General features: G+C 30.8%; 1 protein-coding gene across 1 annotated transcript in view; it reads right to left on the bottom strand.

The window, feature by feature from the left end:
• Positions 1-14,330, bottom strand: part of LOC125069696 (beta-1,4-N-acetylgalactosaminyltransferase bre-4-like) — a 200,407-nt gene extending 186,077 nt beyond the window's left edge. The window contains exon 1 of the mRNA XM_047679240.1: positions 14,043-14,330. The gene's annotated coding sequence lies outside the window, so the exon portion shown is untranslated. The remainder of the gene's footprint in view (positions 1-14,042) is intronic.
• Positions 14,331-17,205: the final 2,875 nt, after the last annotated feature.

Genomic DNA, 17,205 nt, shown 5'->3' with positions numbered 1-17,205 from the left:
GCCGTTGGTCAATTCGCCAAAACTGTGATCGTATCGTATTGCCGTTCGATCGAATTATTTAAGTGAGGAAGTAAAGAGAACACTACTGTGAGAGTATTACCTAGGGTAGTCTCCATGAGAAATGACCGCCTTTTACGAAATCGGATGATTTGAAGAACAAAATATGAAGAAAATAAATATTTGAAAAAAGAAAAAATATTTCTTACCCTGACCACCACTGCCACCACACCACCACCACAAGTTAATGCATCATATTTTCTAGAAGTTTCACGCCAATGTATTTCAATCTTTGGTGTGAAAGGTCAAGTTCGTGGCGGTTTTAAAGGGTAACCAATTTAAATTTTGGCATATATTAATAAATTTTATAGTCGCTATTCTGTCCAATAACAAACATACCTACAGAATGCATTTGTTATCAAATCATTCCATATATTAAGGCCTGTTTACATTAGATACATTAACATAAAATCTAACCCGTTTGTGTAGGTGCCAGACACTGATCAGATATTTTACCACTACATAGCAGTACCCAGTATTATTGTGTTCCGGATTGAAGGATGAGTGATCTAGTGTAACTACAGGCACAAGGGACATAACATCTTAGTCCCCAAGGTTGGTGGCGCATTGGCAATGAAAGGAATGGTTAATATTTGTTATACCGCCATTGCCTATGGGCGGTGGTGCCCATTTCACATCATCAATGGGGTAGCCCATTTGCTCGCCTACCTATATCATAAAAGAAAAGAAATATTTCGCAGAATCAGTAATAATAATCCTTGTCAAGACTAGAAGTAAAAATAAGCTTATAGCACAAATAAAATAAAACTTTAGGGCGACGTTCATTCTCCTGCCCTTATCCGAATTTTACTTGGAGTCGGCGCAGCATGTCTTCTTCTTCCATACTTCTCTGTCGGACGTCATCTCACAAGTAACATTATTTCTAACCATATCGTCTTTCACACAATCCATCCTTCGTTTTTTGGGTCGTTCCCTACCTCTATTCATTCCTTACTCTATCCATTCGCGTAACACCACACATTCCTCTCAGCATTCTCATCTCCGCTACATGCAATTGTCTTTCAGTCATCCCTTTTATAGCCCAACACTCTGATCCATACAGAACAGCAGGTCTGACCATGGTCTTATAGATCTTCCCCTTAAGTTTAAAGGGAATACGGGGGTCACAAATTGTTCCCGTAACCTGCCGCCATTTCATCAACCCCGTGTTAATTCTGTGCTTCACCGTTCGATCCATTTCGCCATATTAATAAATAAGTTAAAACACAAACACTCATGTTATTTAATTAGTGAGAATGACTATTTAAATTGACTTTTACGAAACTACATACTTGAATAATGTATATTTTGAATTTGATAATCAAAACTCGGCACGAACTGTCTGGAGAACATATCAACAACTAAACCCCTTATTATGCACGTTGACGTGAAATACAAAGCTGATTGCAGACATTAAACCGACAATACCTTAACTATATACATATGTGCCTGGAACGGTGAAAGTCACAGGTAGAATTCCGTCTCCTGGGGCTAGTTTCGACCCCGCTTCTAGAACTTTAACTAAAGTAGAAAACACAAGTGCTGTTACATTTGAAGTGATTGCTATGTTGAATGGTTAGTATTCTAATAACTCACTAAACAAAAAACCCAATATATTTAAAAACAATAACAATTTCACAAGAAAGTGTTAATGGTAAAAAGGCAAAGCCATTTAAAGTTTTCCATCAAGTTAATACCATTAATTTATTAGCCATACTTCACTAGACAATTGCCACCACACCCCTGCTATTCATTAAGGGCCGATTCAGAACACATTAAGCTAGATTAATGGAGGTCAAGTTTCACTGTTTACGTTAAGATGTAGTCATTAATACATATTTAGATTTATTTGATTTAATCTAAGCTAATATTATAAATTTGAAAGTAACTCTGTCTGTCTGTCTGTCGCTCTTTCACTGCCAAACCAATGAACCGAATTTGATGAAATTTGGTATGAAGCAAACTTGAACTCCAAGGAAGTACATAGGCTACTCCTTTTGCCCAACGCATGACATCCAACCCTCTTAAACGCGAGCGAAGCCGCGGGCAACAACTAGTAAAAAAATACTTCATTGAGTTAATCCTTACTATTCTTACAAGTCTGTTGTTCTTTCAGGGACAAATCACTGAACCAAATTTGATGAAATTTCATATAAGGCATGCTTGAACTCCAAGAAGGTCAAAGGTTATAAAAAAGCCTAACACCTAAAGACCAATTAATAAAACAATTAATAAAATAAAACGCGAGCGAAGTCGCAACCAAAATAGTTATAGCACGCGGCTTCGTTCTTGTATATAATACTAGCGTTTTCTATAACCTTCATTCAACATCGTATACGTCGCACAGTTGTACAAAGAACTCTGTTAAGAAGGATTCCGCCACTCTGCTTCACTGTTGGATATACAAGTGTTAATATATCGAACCATGCAGGATACCTCATCGTGTTTTCAAGAAAGGAGATAAATTATAGCACAAATTAAACACTTGAAACTCGACGACAGCCCTCAATCTTCGTTTAATATTCACTTGTTATAGTCAATGGATTATAATTTTGTGAACTTTATAAGACCTTTCGGTATTGCAATACATATATAGTATATAACAATTATAATATGTTGTCAAAGTAAATTAAAATAAATTTATTTCATAAATTATAATAAAGGAGTTAGCGCTAGAAGTAAGACGTCAAAAACATTTAATAAATTTAAAAAAGTGACTTATTTATAGACTGCACTAAGATTCGACCTTGATATTTAAACATCAGAACCAAGCGCGCCCAAAAAAACTTTTTTGGGCGCGCTTGGTTCTGATGTTTAAATATCAAGATGAACTTTAAATATAGAAAGTTTGAGTGGCGAGTATTCGATCGTTAACTCCGACGTAAAAAGTTTTAACTTACCTATAGCTGTAGTGTGCACACATTAAAAAACCTATGCGACGTTTTTTAATCTGTTATATTACAGATTAAAAAACAGTTATTATTTCACAATAAAACACGATTAAATTATCATTAAAATAATATAATCGCGACATTTATTGAAAATTGTCACTTTATTATAATTATTATTTTAAACGCCTCATTACCGCGTCATTTTCATTTATAATAATTGATTATTTGTACGGAAAATTATGGTATTCATGTAACTAGTGAGTAATTACTGTAAAAAAATGTTAAAATGAAAATAAATATTCAAAATGTTAATAAAAGAAAATTTTTTATTTTGTTTTCATATTATGCTTATTGCTCATCATTAGACAATCAATCAACCAAAAATATATTATAAAGGCACCTAAGACATACCTTTCACAAAAATAATTTACAGACCAATCAAATTGTTAAGACTGCTTGATTTTTTTTAAACATTACTGACCACAAACAAACAATCGGATAATACAAAAGCAGTCAACGCTATCTATGTAATCAATCGCAAGTCAATCTTTATGCTAAGCAAATATTTACGAGTGAGGAAAAATGTTCAATAATAATTTATTAACAATATTAGTATGCCTATATTATAATCTATACGAAAAACAAAATACCACTTTAACAACTTCATCATAAATCATAAAAAAAAAAACAATTAAATTTGACGTTAGTAATAAAGTGTGTATCTACTAAAATTTTCAATAAAGACGTAATGTGTTATGTTACATGCTGATTGGTTAATTACTTTATTTATTGATTAAAAAACAAAACAGAACTATTTATACAAGGACAAGGAAAAATTGGCAAAAGTTTATAATGCCGAGTCGATGTAGAAAAAGTTCATTCGTTTTCTATGTTGTTTTGGGTCTGGGTGTTCGTGATACCGTCGTTACTTCTGATTTTCCATAACACAAGTGCTTTAGCTAATTACATTGGGATCAGATTGTATGTGATGTTGTCCAATATTCATGTATTTATAATTATGAGAAATAGCTCATACTCCGGCTTAACGTATAGCAATAACGCCTAAGCACTCAATCCCGTATGGAATCTAATAAATTAAATAAACAGGAAACATTGGTTTAAATATATTTGTTTTTTCTCTCTGTCCGTCAATGACGCTAAAACTTCTTTAACGTATTGGTCTCTGACCCATCGACGCGGAATTGTAGGTAGGCTTTTGTTTTTTATTTCGATAATTCTTAATCCTTTTTATCCAGAGAGAGCGGGAAACAGCTCGCTATTTTATAAATCTACTGAATCATATCGCGCTTCGATTATTGTATTTACTGTTAATGCAATTAAAACGTAGTTCTTACATGAGTATTTTGTTATTGTCCTTTGATTTATTCAAATGATAGCAAACTCTCGATCCATAACACTCGTCAGTTGACTATATTCGAACAAAACAAGATTCACAGTACAATATAAAAGGCAGGAATATAATATTAACATATAAACAATATTCCAAGGCTAATATTTGCATACAACTATACTAAACTTCGTGTGGAACCAATATCGAATGTAATAAGTATTGTTCTACAACGTATACTAATATGTTACGTTCACGCCACAATCGACATTAATCCTATGAGAATAATTTATATTATCGTGTGATGTTTTAGTCACTTGAATACAAAAGCGTAGAAATGTCACGTAGGGATAAATTAGCGTTTATACGTGATATGTAACGTGTTAATGAAAAACTATCATACTAAAATGTCTTATAGATAGTGATGGATAAATACCATATCTATATGACGCATACATCGTGATCTAATTAAATTGCAAGTGAGCCAGTGTAATCGAAAGAAACATTCCGTGATTGGCGGCAGATTGGCGATGTAAGAAGTTTAAATATTAATTCTTATTGTGCCATTTCTATTGTCTATGGTCTGTGGTCGAAGACATCACTTATCAGATGTCGTATTTTGTATTGCCTCCTTCCTCAAAAGCATATTGTACTGTAATGTAAACTAAGTACTTATAATGTATTGGTCATAAAATAAACACTTTATTGATTAAACCATGCGTTTGTGGGATTTATTGCATTATGTATATGTCATAATTTCATAATATCAATAGAACCGAAGACCGTAGATCCACGTCAGTATCACCGAGGTGACGAGATAAACATTGTATCCACTACCTATTTGTCAGAAAAATTTATACCTATATAAAGATCTGTGGTGCAGCAGTATGTTAAATTGAAATCCTTATCCTGTTCCATAACAGAACAATATGTCCAGCAATACTATATCTATACAAGACATATGTTATAATTTTTTATTAGTTTACCTTCAAACATGCTTACATAGTGTTAGAAATGTGTAATAAATATTTGTGCTGCCTACAAAACGCTCTTCAACGTCAGTCCGAGGTTATGCAAACAAATATATCTCGTTACAGTTTAACAAACAAGATTACAAATAGAATTTGAATAATTATTTAACCTATATAGTAGGTAAGTGTTCCGCTACTGGGTTAAGGCCTGCTCTCATGCGGGTTGGTCGATAAACTTGTGGCAAATTATCAACCGACACATGCCGGCATCCTCACGCTGTTTTCCATAACCATTGAGATAAATTCAGTCATGCGCTTCCCGTTTGAACCCGTTGTTAAGTAAGTATAATTTGTTCTAATCACCTAACCACCTCGACTCTAATCTACTACGGAAAACCGTAAATTGTCGAGCAGGGCTTTACAGTCAAAGTAGGTCGGTAGGTATCACTTAGTCCAGTTCCTTTCTTTTACCTGTCCGTATCCTGATCTATTTGGGGTAATACCAGCATGTCTTTTCTTTCCATTCTCCTCTATTACTGGTCATCTGATTGTTTACATCCATCCCTCCTCACATCCCCTTCCATGATTTATTTGGTCGTTCTCTTCCCCTCCCTCTGCGCTAATACTCATCTCACTTTTCATCACTAAGCACAATTTTTATTGAAAAAGTTACACCCTCAACTTATCACCAGGCACTTAAAATTTACATCTGACAACATTGTCGTTCAAAAATATAAACCAAACTAACCTATATAAAATCAAATTTAATAACTAAATTATATAATCATTGAAATTAAGACACAACAAAGACAAAATACTACCACAAAACAGCAATAATATGTTTCAGTGTGTTCCGTTTAAAATTGTGAGTTAGCCAGTGTAATAAGACACGCAATGGACATAGCATACCTACTATAGTTTGCGGCGCGTTAACGACGTCAAAGTTGTTTATTACTCACAGTTTCAATGTCTATTTGTTAAGGTGGAAATTTTTCATCACGTGACATATTTTCTCGTTTATTTAAAATATTTGCCGATATAAATTATTATTTAAAGAACATATGTTTCATATTTAATTTTATAATATTTAATTCAAATCTAAATGAAGTCAAATAAACGGAAATATCAAAAAGGATAACCAGTGACGTGTATTTATAAATATTTTATTTACTTTAAGAGTTTAAATACCCTATATGATGTTTTTAATATTTGTATACTTAGTGAAATAAATTAAAAAACTAATTAAAAAGGTTACGGCCGAGATAGCCCAGTGGTTAGAACGCGTGCATGATCTCATCGTGAGGAAACCTGCATGTGTCTAATTTCAACGAAATTCTGCCACATGTGTATTCCCGATGGATGCGCATTGGAGCAGCGTGGTGGAATATGCTCCAAACCTTCTCTTCAAAGGGAGAGGAAGCCTTAGCCCAGCAGCGGGAAATTTACAGGCTGCTAATGTAAAAAAGGTTAAAAATGATCTTAGAAAAAATTGCTAGAAATTTATAAAAACGACAACTGTTTGTTGTTATATCACTCACAGCACTCAAACCGAAATATATCAATCAATAGTGGTATCAACCCAGACGAGCTTGCACAAAGCCCTACCACCAAGTAAATCATCGAACACATCTCAAGTATTAAAGTTTTTATTGAAGTTACCTGCTCTTTCTACAACCTTTAATTGTACGCTTAAGAGTTAGCTCCGCGAATCAAGCAAAATAAAACTAGTAGACCATAGAACTTCCATGTTTCCACACATAATTTCGTTCCTTATTCAAATCATTTAGAGCAACATTTACCAGACAGATTTAAAGCAACTAAACTTTTATTTACCACAGTCTTAGTTATAATTTAAAAAATGTCAATCTGCCTAAAAAACTATTGAAACCTTATAACTATATTGGCTCGAATTCGAACCCTTCAGGATCTGGAGCCTTGTTAGTTAGCCAATAGCCAACGAAGCATTACAACTAGATCATGGAGTGCTTATGTACTTTGATGCACGTCACTCGTTATTAGAAATGTCAGTCTAATTGGGCACTTTTCAGGTCCGCGACTCGCCCATCGAGGAAATGCACATTTCTATTTTTTACCAAAGCAGTATGCAATGTGGTCGTAGCATATTTTTTTGAAGGCTACGTGCTATTAATAATGAATATTCCTTTTTCAAAATCACAAAAGAATAAGTTTATTATCAGAGTCAACTTTTTTTTCCTCATCGCCTCTCCGTTCCATTTCTTATATATGTTAACAGTTATATATAATTAAAATAATGTAAACAAAACGTTTTATCGTTTATTCACTCAGAAATAGCACAATACGTCACGTATCGAAATCGCTTCAGAATATATTCAGCAAAACAAGAAATAAACGTACATGACGCCTCCGGCTTATTGATTGACGAAAAAACTCAATTCGTTTTGAAACTTGTTAATTTTCTAGTTGACTGACGTCTAACATTATTTGCTCGTTCGAATCAAAGAAAAAAAAAACGGATTTTATAAGAACAATAATACTCATATAAAGTACATTTTTAGTAGTTTGTTATAAAAACGATCTAGTGTCTAATAATTTTGTCTATTTGATACAAACAAATTTTCGTAACCGCATAAACATTGGCTGTTTGATAAAAGCCTTATACAAAAAAATTATACATTTCTTTTAAAAAGTAAATATATTACCCAATAAAAATAAATCAGTTTTTTTGTTACACCTTTCAAAAATATACAAGTACATGCTGAAAACTGTTACACAAGCCGTAATAAATAATACCATCGCAATAATTTTATGCTTGAAGACAACCATAATTTTCTCTAGGATAATTAATTATTGTTAAGCTGGGAAAGGCAGGATAAGGGCACATCGATAGGGTTTTCTGAAAAAAGAAACATAATATTAGATTCGGTAAAAATAATTTAGTGAAGAAGAATCTAATGAATGAAGTTCAACAAATGACTTAATTGAAGGATTACTATGTTTTTGACGGTTTGAGTGACAATACGGGGCTTTTCTTACTGATTATTAGAATGACCTAGTAACTTTATAACGTCCAAAAAGTCTTATAGTACTTTATGAAATATATTATAAATAATTGGACATATTACACAGATATGACTTATTGGACTTCTGCAGATAAACCATACAACATGATATAAACTAAAGTAAATAATAAATAAATAATATTAATTGTAACTAAATTACAAAATACAAGTGCATTATTTAACGTTAGTAAATATATAATTCCATTTAATTGTTACACAGAGAGTTTTGTTTTACGAAAACGAAAAGAACAAAAATATTTATAGAAGACATCTGCGATTTCACAAATTTTGTTATATATATAGGTTTCGATTTAGGTAGAATCGGGTAATAATGACCTAAATAATAATGATTAACTATATATTATATAATGAGCTCTTCTTTGTTATGCGTTCCAATGTCTATAGCCTAATATATATTTCCAATTAAAAACCACAGAATGTATTGGAGTCTACATAAGGTGAACGACATATCGGCTACTCCGTGTGTCACCAGAACATATTGCACGGTGCATAACAATCATGATTTATTTTTCAATAATACTGTATTTAACTAACATGACTGTATTTTTAGATATTGAAAAAGAGTAACTACTGAGTTTCTTGCCGGTTCTTCTCGGAAGAATCTACATTCCGAACCGCTGGTAGCTTTACTTTAAATAGTTTGTTAAATGACGATTCAAAAGTGCTTGTAAAAGCCTACTTCAATAAAGTATTTTTGATACAAAAATATATAACATTTAAAATATTTTGAAGGCTTGTGGAAGTTCAGCGATTTTACAAATTTGACGACTTCTTTACTAAGCTTATTAATCTATAGTAATCTACACTTTATTATATTTTGTTTGTTTCTTTGTTTGTTTGTTGAAACACGCTTATCTCAGAATCTACCAATACGATTTAAAAAAAAATTCTATTTGAGGTTTTTTTTTTTTTACTTGAGATATGAAGATTACAAAGTATGTAAGACAAACGGGGGGAGCAGCTAGTAAAAGAACATCAAAATATTTTACGTTACTAACACAATTTGGTTTAAGAAATAACATTTATCCCTTTCCGTCCTGACTGATTTGTCATTTGAGCAAAGAAAACAGCTTCATTTAACTAATGAACGTAAAACAAAAAAAAATTATCGTATATATAAGTATAACTAATATTAGAGAGCTAAATTTTTGTTTGTTGTATGTACGGGGTAAACACCGAAACAAATAATCCTATAAAAATATATATCCCACGTATAAAGCTAAATAATCCCACTATGGGGTATAAATTAAATACATAGATATATCATATCATTTTCTTTATTAATAAACGGAACCCGTGTGAAACCGGGTCAGGTCACTAGTATAGGTACAAAGCCGTTAGTTTCGTGTACAAAATATTTAAGTAGCGAAACTTTTGAAGCGTCTATTTAGCAATACGTTTATTCAGCAAAGGTCGTGACCCAATAAATTAAAATCCCTACTCTGAAAAAAAATCTATAATGAATACCAAAACCAAACAGCTTTGCCTATCAATGTTGTTTAGGGTGGTGATTAGTCAAACAATGCCTCGTCTTCTTCATTAGAATGCTAAATCAATGTTGACAGAAAGAGAGAGCTTTACTTTACTATACTAATTTTTATTATTTTGATTAAGTTTTAATCAAGCAAATATTTATGGGTTTTTTTTTCGGCATAAAAATTGGAAAATATTTGTAGAAAGAAAAATATCTTTTCTAGACGTGCATCGATTACGACACATATAATGTTCATTATTTTAATATAATTTTGTCTTCTTTTGGTTTATTATACACAAGTATTAATTCTTAAATATTTCTTTCAAATAATAGGCTAAGTACCTTTTTCCTTTTATTGAATCGATGCAACGTGATCAACTCTATTACATTTGTCATATATAAAGACGATTTGATATATTTTACATATATCCTTAAAATGCTTGCATTTTTATTGCCACACAGATCACAATCTAAATTCAAGAAGGCGAAAAATTGCATTGAATTCCACTACGGCTTCTTCATTGACTCGGAATTTGTCTTCGTTGACTTGTCTTCTTTGGTGTTATTAGTCTTCGTGGTTCTGGATTTCCCAACTAATCATCATGGATGGTATTTGTCCAGTTTGACCATAACCGGAGAATTTAGTCGATTGTAATCCAGAAATTCCCTAGTGGTTGCATTTGCAATGCGTGTTCGCTGTTATCCGTGTACAAAGGATATTTTAATGCATGTTGCCAATAAACCAATAAATATTTCATGGCCTAATTATTTTAAACTTAGCACATATCACGTCAGAAGATAAATTACACAGAATAAAGCCACGTCAATATGAAGTATTAAAAAACGATACATGTAACATACATTAAACAATTACAAACATCGATCACAAATCGGATTTATGAAATAGCAAAATCGTATAAAATAGTCGGACGGAAAATTCGGACATTTTTCAGTTAATCCGATTCGTCAGTCATTAGAGTGGGGGAGGCGAGGGGGGTGCCTGCATCAAAATTAATCCGAAAATATTTGAACTAACGATTATAACTAGAATACTAGGTCGTAGTAACAATAAAAAAAAAATCTTCACTATAAAACCTAAAAAAAATATGTTATTGTAATTGTGTTATTTCAGAGTTAGTATACGTTATTTAATTGTAAATAAAACACGTGGATTTTGAACGATAGTCGCGGGCATAAATCCCAATATAAATAAATATCAATGACTTTTTTATACGAGGTTGTAGTTGTGTTCCGGTTTGAAGGTGAGTGAGCCGGTGTAATAATTAACAAAAAAACTTAACGTGTTTGTGCCCAAGGTTGGTGGCGCATTGCAATGTAAGGAAATGTGACCTCTCACTCAGATGACCCGTTTACTGGTTCGCCTACTCGTTTTATAAAAATATAATTTTATGATATACTAGCTGGTCTGGGTTTATCTGCGCTAAACTTTCCTCCTCCGACCCCAGGAACCGTAGTGTAACGTATAATTTCTTCAAAAATTAGACTAAAAAAAGCAAAATATTGATTCAAATCTGACTGATAGATCAAAAAATTATCGCGCACAAAAAAAATATATACATTGTTACGTCAGTTCATTCATGTTGTTTCAGTCTTCATAATACTTCAAGTTCAGTCACATTGGCTACCAATCTTGAATCAATTTTAATTGACCCCTTCGAACGTATTAATACAATAAAGTCGACTAAGTCAAAATATTCATTATTCAACTTCTGAATCGTCATTTTACAGTCAATTTAACAATTCAATGTAAAGCTACCACGTTTCAGAATGTAAATTTTACCGAGAAAAACCGGCAATAAATAAGATACCTGTTACTTAAATAATACATTTTATTTAAATCGACTTTATTTAAAGGTATTATGGTAATTACATGACGTCAATGAGATGACAACTACACATCTGTATAGTATCTTGCTGCAAAAAAACCCGTTGTGACGTAATACAGTCAAGACTCGAGATTATTTTCGTCGCGTCGCGTCGTAAACTTAAGATAAATCTTAAGGTTGTTATTATGACATAATTAAAATGTTATGTATATATTTAAACATACAATAGAACATCGGCGAAATATTTTTCGTAGCAACCGGCATAAAATATTTAATGATTTTTAGATCAATATACGAATATTTTCTTTCGTATTGCACATATCGATATAAATACTGTAATATATCATTTTGTATGCAAACAAAATTCTAAATACAATATTTAAAAGCAAACATTTATGATTGATTCCTTATCAAGTTGTATACCCAAGTAGGCTCTAACAAGAACCTTTGAATCAACATTTCATAAGTGACAAAATCAAGATAGCATTTATATCTCTTCAACAACAGTGATTATATTACTTCGTGTTTATTATTTATTATATTATCATATATATTTTAGGTCAATCTATACATACAATGTATCTGTACCACAGTTTGACATATTATTTACTTTCCTCAAAGCATTGAGGAAACAATTGAGATTAAAACTTTATTAAAACCATTTCATACAAAATGTTTATAAAAAAATTATATTAATTTTGTCTATATTTTGTATGTAAACTATATTTGCCCTTAAGACTATATATTTCTTAATGACATCACATAATATGTAGTTGATGAATATGTAAAAGTACAAATTATATGTAAATTCTAACCATGAGATCTTCGATGATTCATTCTTTTACCCTTAATAATACTGGCTCAGTCACTCTTCCAAGTGCCACTAAATATTTCAAAGTAATGATGCTTAGTAGCAGAAAAATTGTTACATGGGTGATATCTACCCACTATAATGCCGGCCATGCCATAAGCTTTATACTTTGAGATATCATCGGCATTTAAATAAACAGTGTTAAAACTTTTGTCAAAGAGCGATCGACATGTCAATAATTTTTTCTTATCTGTTTATCCACTGATGTAGTTTGGGTTTAAAGTTTTATACAAACATTCCTTCTTTTTGGTATACTTAAGGATATGCTTATATGGATATGCTTGAGATGTTTATTCTTTATACACGAGGAGCAATTATGATTTGAGGCAAATAGTTATAAATCAAAGATACCAAAATTTTAATTGGTACTTCCTCGGTTACACTCTACAAGATTAAAAAGTTAATGTATACATTTGTAACATATTCTGTACTTATTATACATTAAATTTCTTCACAGACTACACAGATAAATTATTTATTAGTATATAATAATAAGTCAATAGAATATAACAGGTAACAAGTCTTTCTATTGCAGCAATCGATTAATGTCAATAATGTTGCAAATCATGAATAGATTTAGTCATAAATTATTGTTGAATGTATGTATTATAATGGTATTTATCAATTATATCATTGGCAAATGGCATAATACACTTTTTATTCATAAAATATTGAATATATCAAAATAATTAATTCATGTTCAAAACAATACTAACACTGTTTTTTTTCTATTGAAGTATCTTTATAAATTACGTAGACCATTATGGAACTGGTTATGACTGTATTATATACTCTTTGAATTGTATCTAATGTGTGTATTACTTACATCATAATATGCTGAATAAGCACCTCTTAGTATCAATCGCTGATTCTTGAAGGTAACCTTCATGAATAGACAAAAGTATAATGCTAAAAGTTTCATAAAAGACATTTTGCATTATAATTTGAAACATTCACTAACATAGCTTATGGTTATAATTAAATTAAATAATTATTTTTATTAAAATATCAACTATTGTATTTAAATTAAATTTATTATAAATATGTGTCAAGGTTTTTATTTTATTAAAAATTTTATTAAATTGTCACAAATAAATTTTATTTTTATTTTGGATACAACATGTACTTACTATAATGATAAGCTATATATAGCTCATAAAAAATGTCATACAAAATCTTTGGTATAATTTTAATGAGTATTCAAAAATAAAATACGAAACTTTAGTGATAAAAATTTAAAATACAATTCCAGAAATCTATGTATATCTATTACATAAGTAAACAATGTTTTTAAGATTATTCAAGAAAGTAATAAAGGTTCTCTAAATAATTTATTGTTTACTTCTGTCAACTTCTACATTTCTTTACAATATTATGGTGATGAAGTAAATAGATTGTGACAGAACAACATTATCCCCCACTAAGTACCATTTCTAAATATAGAACGACGCAGTCAAAACAGCAATGTTTACATTATAAACTTAATAAATAAAAAATATTTGAAAGTAACTAACTACTAACCTTTTACACCATTTGTTGTAGATTCAAATGAACTTGCGCCAAAACTGGTACAAATTTCCTCACAAAAACCAATCGGTCCAAAAAACACACTGCCTGTCTTTGACTATAAACAACTATATTCCAAAAAATTTTATTCGAATAACATACGCCGACTTTAAAAAAAAATTGTAACGAGTTTCAGTTATTCAAAATAATATAAACATTCAAAAAAATGGTGAAAGTGCGAAAATGATTAGAGAAAACACGGAAAATCCACCAAAAGATCACCTACTACCGCAAACCGCAAAATCCAACTGACATTTAGTGAAGAGTCAGACTGAATGATACCATGTTTGGATAATAATCTGCCTGACGTTATGTTAATTTTATGGGGAGATCAAGATTTCAAATGTCTTTTACAGTCATTAAAAACATTTTAAGTTGATTTTACTGTTCATACCGATAATAATATAAAATTATCCAAGATAATTCTGTAACTAAAATAGTAAATGTTAATATCTGCATCATATAACCTAGTCCAAAATTCGGTATGAGTACTGCTTTGGCAGCACTGTCTACAGTGCTTCGAAACGTTTCATTTTAAGCAGATATTTCAATCATATTGTGACTTCGAATTTCAGTAAATTCGTAAATATTATTATAATCTGCAAAAACTAAAACTAAAAAAACGAACTAACAAAGTTAGTTTATTTTTTCTGAAATATTCAAGGTAAATTCTTTTATTTATGTTGTAATATGGCTGTACTTAAAATACCTTTTTTAACCAGATATTATTATTAAAAAGTCCACATATATTTTGTTAAAAATGTATATATGAGTGATAAATAAATACTAAAATATATTATGTATTTTTATACTATTTCATAAAATTTTAAATTTAAATATAAATATGATTTAAAATATGAATCGGATGGATTTGTTATACCGTCGCAGATATTTCTTAAAAGTTTTTTTAAGGCATACTTAATATTTCCGAAATATTTATTATCTTGATCATAAGACATCAATTGACCTACATTATAAATTATAATTTGAATACGATAAAATCTACTGAAAGAATTTATCTAAATTATAGTGTTCACTAATTCGCATTAAAATATAACTAAGCAAAACTGTTGTTTTTTGGTATTTTCACAATTACCAATACAAGTATCAAATATCTGATTGAAGCTGTGCCTTTACTAAAAACACTAAGGGGGGAAGTAGTATCCATCTAATAACTCTTGATTGATTTCGATCAATCGAAAATCACATCGGCAAATTTAATATCTTAAATTCTCATATTACTTATACTATCGAACACAAGCTATTTCAGAAATTTCAAGTGATGAGTTTCTCGCTCATGTAGCATTTCAGACCTTTCGTTAGAAAATAAATAAATTGTATTGACGGAGTAATAAAAACTGGAAAATTAAGCATATCCTATATTAGAACTGAAGAAAAAAATACTTCATTTATTCGCCATTGGTTCTCGTAACATATTCGACACAAGTGAATAAAACCGCGCCTGATTTCTAGAGTTATCCTTCAAATATTACCAATATTGTACATTCTACATACCTGATGCCCTTTAAAAATCTTGATAAACATTATACATTGATCTTTGCATAGCAATGGATTCATTTGGTAGCATCGCTTTTTATTTATTTATTTATTTATTTATTTATTTATTTAATAAGTACACTAACAATATACATATTAATTGATGGTTTACACAACATCCAAAAAAAGAAAATCAACTTCTGATATGTACATCGATTACAAGTGTACATAACATTCACAGTGTATGGTGTCAACATGTAAAATAAAGTTTAAATTAAGTTGAAACTAAAATATATTATACAATTTTAAAAAAGATTATTGGCCTATGCTATCGTCGTTTACAAACACAATAACTACATATTATAAAAGAAAAACGAAAAACAAGGAATTTAACGCACTATTTAGCTGACAAGAAGTAATCCATGAGCTTTTTTTTAAAAGTAATGAAGCTATCATGAAAGATGTCAATGCCATGTATAACTTTTGTCAATTCATTATGTTTAGCACATATGCGCACTATCGGAGCCAGTTTTCCAAGATGAGTTTTCGTGATAGGAGTATGGAATATTTTTTGAGCAATTATACACTTATGGATCTTTCCTATAATCTACATATCTATACTAATAATATAAATGTGCAAGAAGCTCTATCTGTCTGTCTGTTGCTCTTTCACGACCAAACTACTGAACTGAATTTGATGAAATTTTTTATGAATCAAGCTTGAAACCCGAAGTAGGTATAGGTTCCTTTTTTATTCACCTGACGACCAACCCCTAAAACGCGAGCGAAGCCGCATCGAAAGGCATCAACATCAAGCGAAGGCATCAACTAGCATGCTACACAGCCAACTCTAATCATAGGAGGACTGAAGACAAATAAAAAATATTTAATATTAAGAATTTAATAAATGTATTGGTAAAAAAATGACGTTGAGAAAGTTGGTATAGGAACTTGAAAGTAGTTATGTGGCATAGTGTTCTAATGTAAACAAAAAAAGTTCTAAGTAGTATTTTATATCAAGACAAGTTTGAACAGAAATATCGTATTATATTATAGCAGAGCTAACACCAAATCAACTGGAATATACGTAAATAGTAAGTTTCGTTTATATTTGCGTTTTCTTCGATTGGAATTTAGGCTACACTTACATTGTTTTTGTCTCACATCAAGGAAATAAATAAGTAATACGTCATACTAAAAATTTCTTAAATTTCTTTAAGCTTAGTTAGAAATAAATATCGTTTGTTATTAATAAATTGGTAGTTACGTCTTGTACATTGTACAGCACTGTTTATATATATACTACACTACACTGATTCCAATTACAACAAAGGCAGATTTAGAGATTTACAAATGAGGCGCCTATATCCTGGGGGCCAATTCTACTAATTTGCGTGCTTGCTTAATTTGCCGGTTCTAATACGATTCAATTTTGATTATTCCTTACAAAGATTAACCTACATTATTAAGCTGAGGTTATTTACGATTATGTAACTAAGGACCAATTTTACTTAATTATATCGGTTACGATACGATTCCAATTATATTCTAATCCAACTTTGACTCAACTGCAACTGGATCGTTGCGTTTGTAGAATACTAGGCTGAATGGCATCATTTCG

This window comes from Vanessa atalanta, chromosome 16 (assembly GCF_905147765.1).
Source record: "Vanessa atalanta chromosome 16, ilVanAtal1.2, whole genome shotgun sequence".
NCBI lineage: Eukaryota > Metazoa > Arthropoda > Insecta > Lepidoptera > Nymphalidae > Vanessa > Vanessa atalanta.
This window is presented reverse-complemented; position numbering and strand designations above follow the sequence as displayed.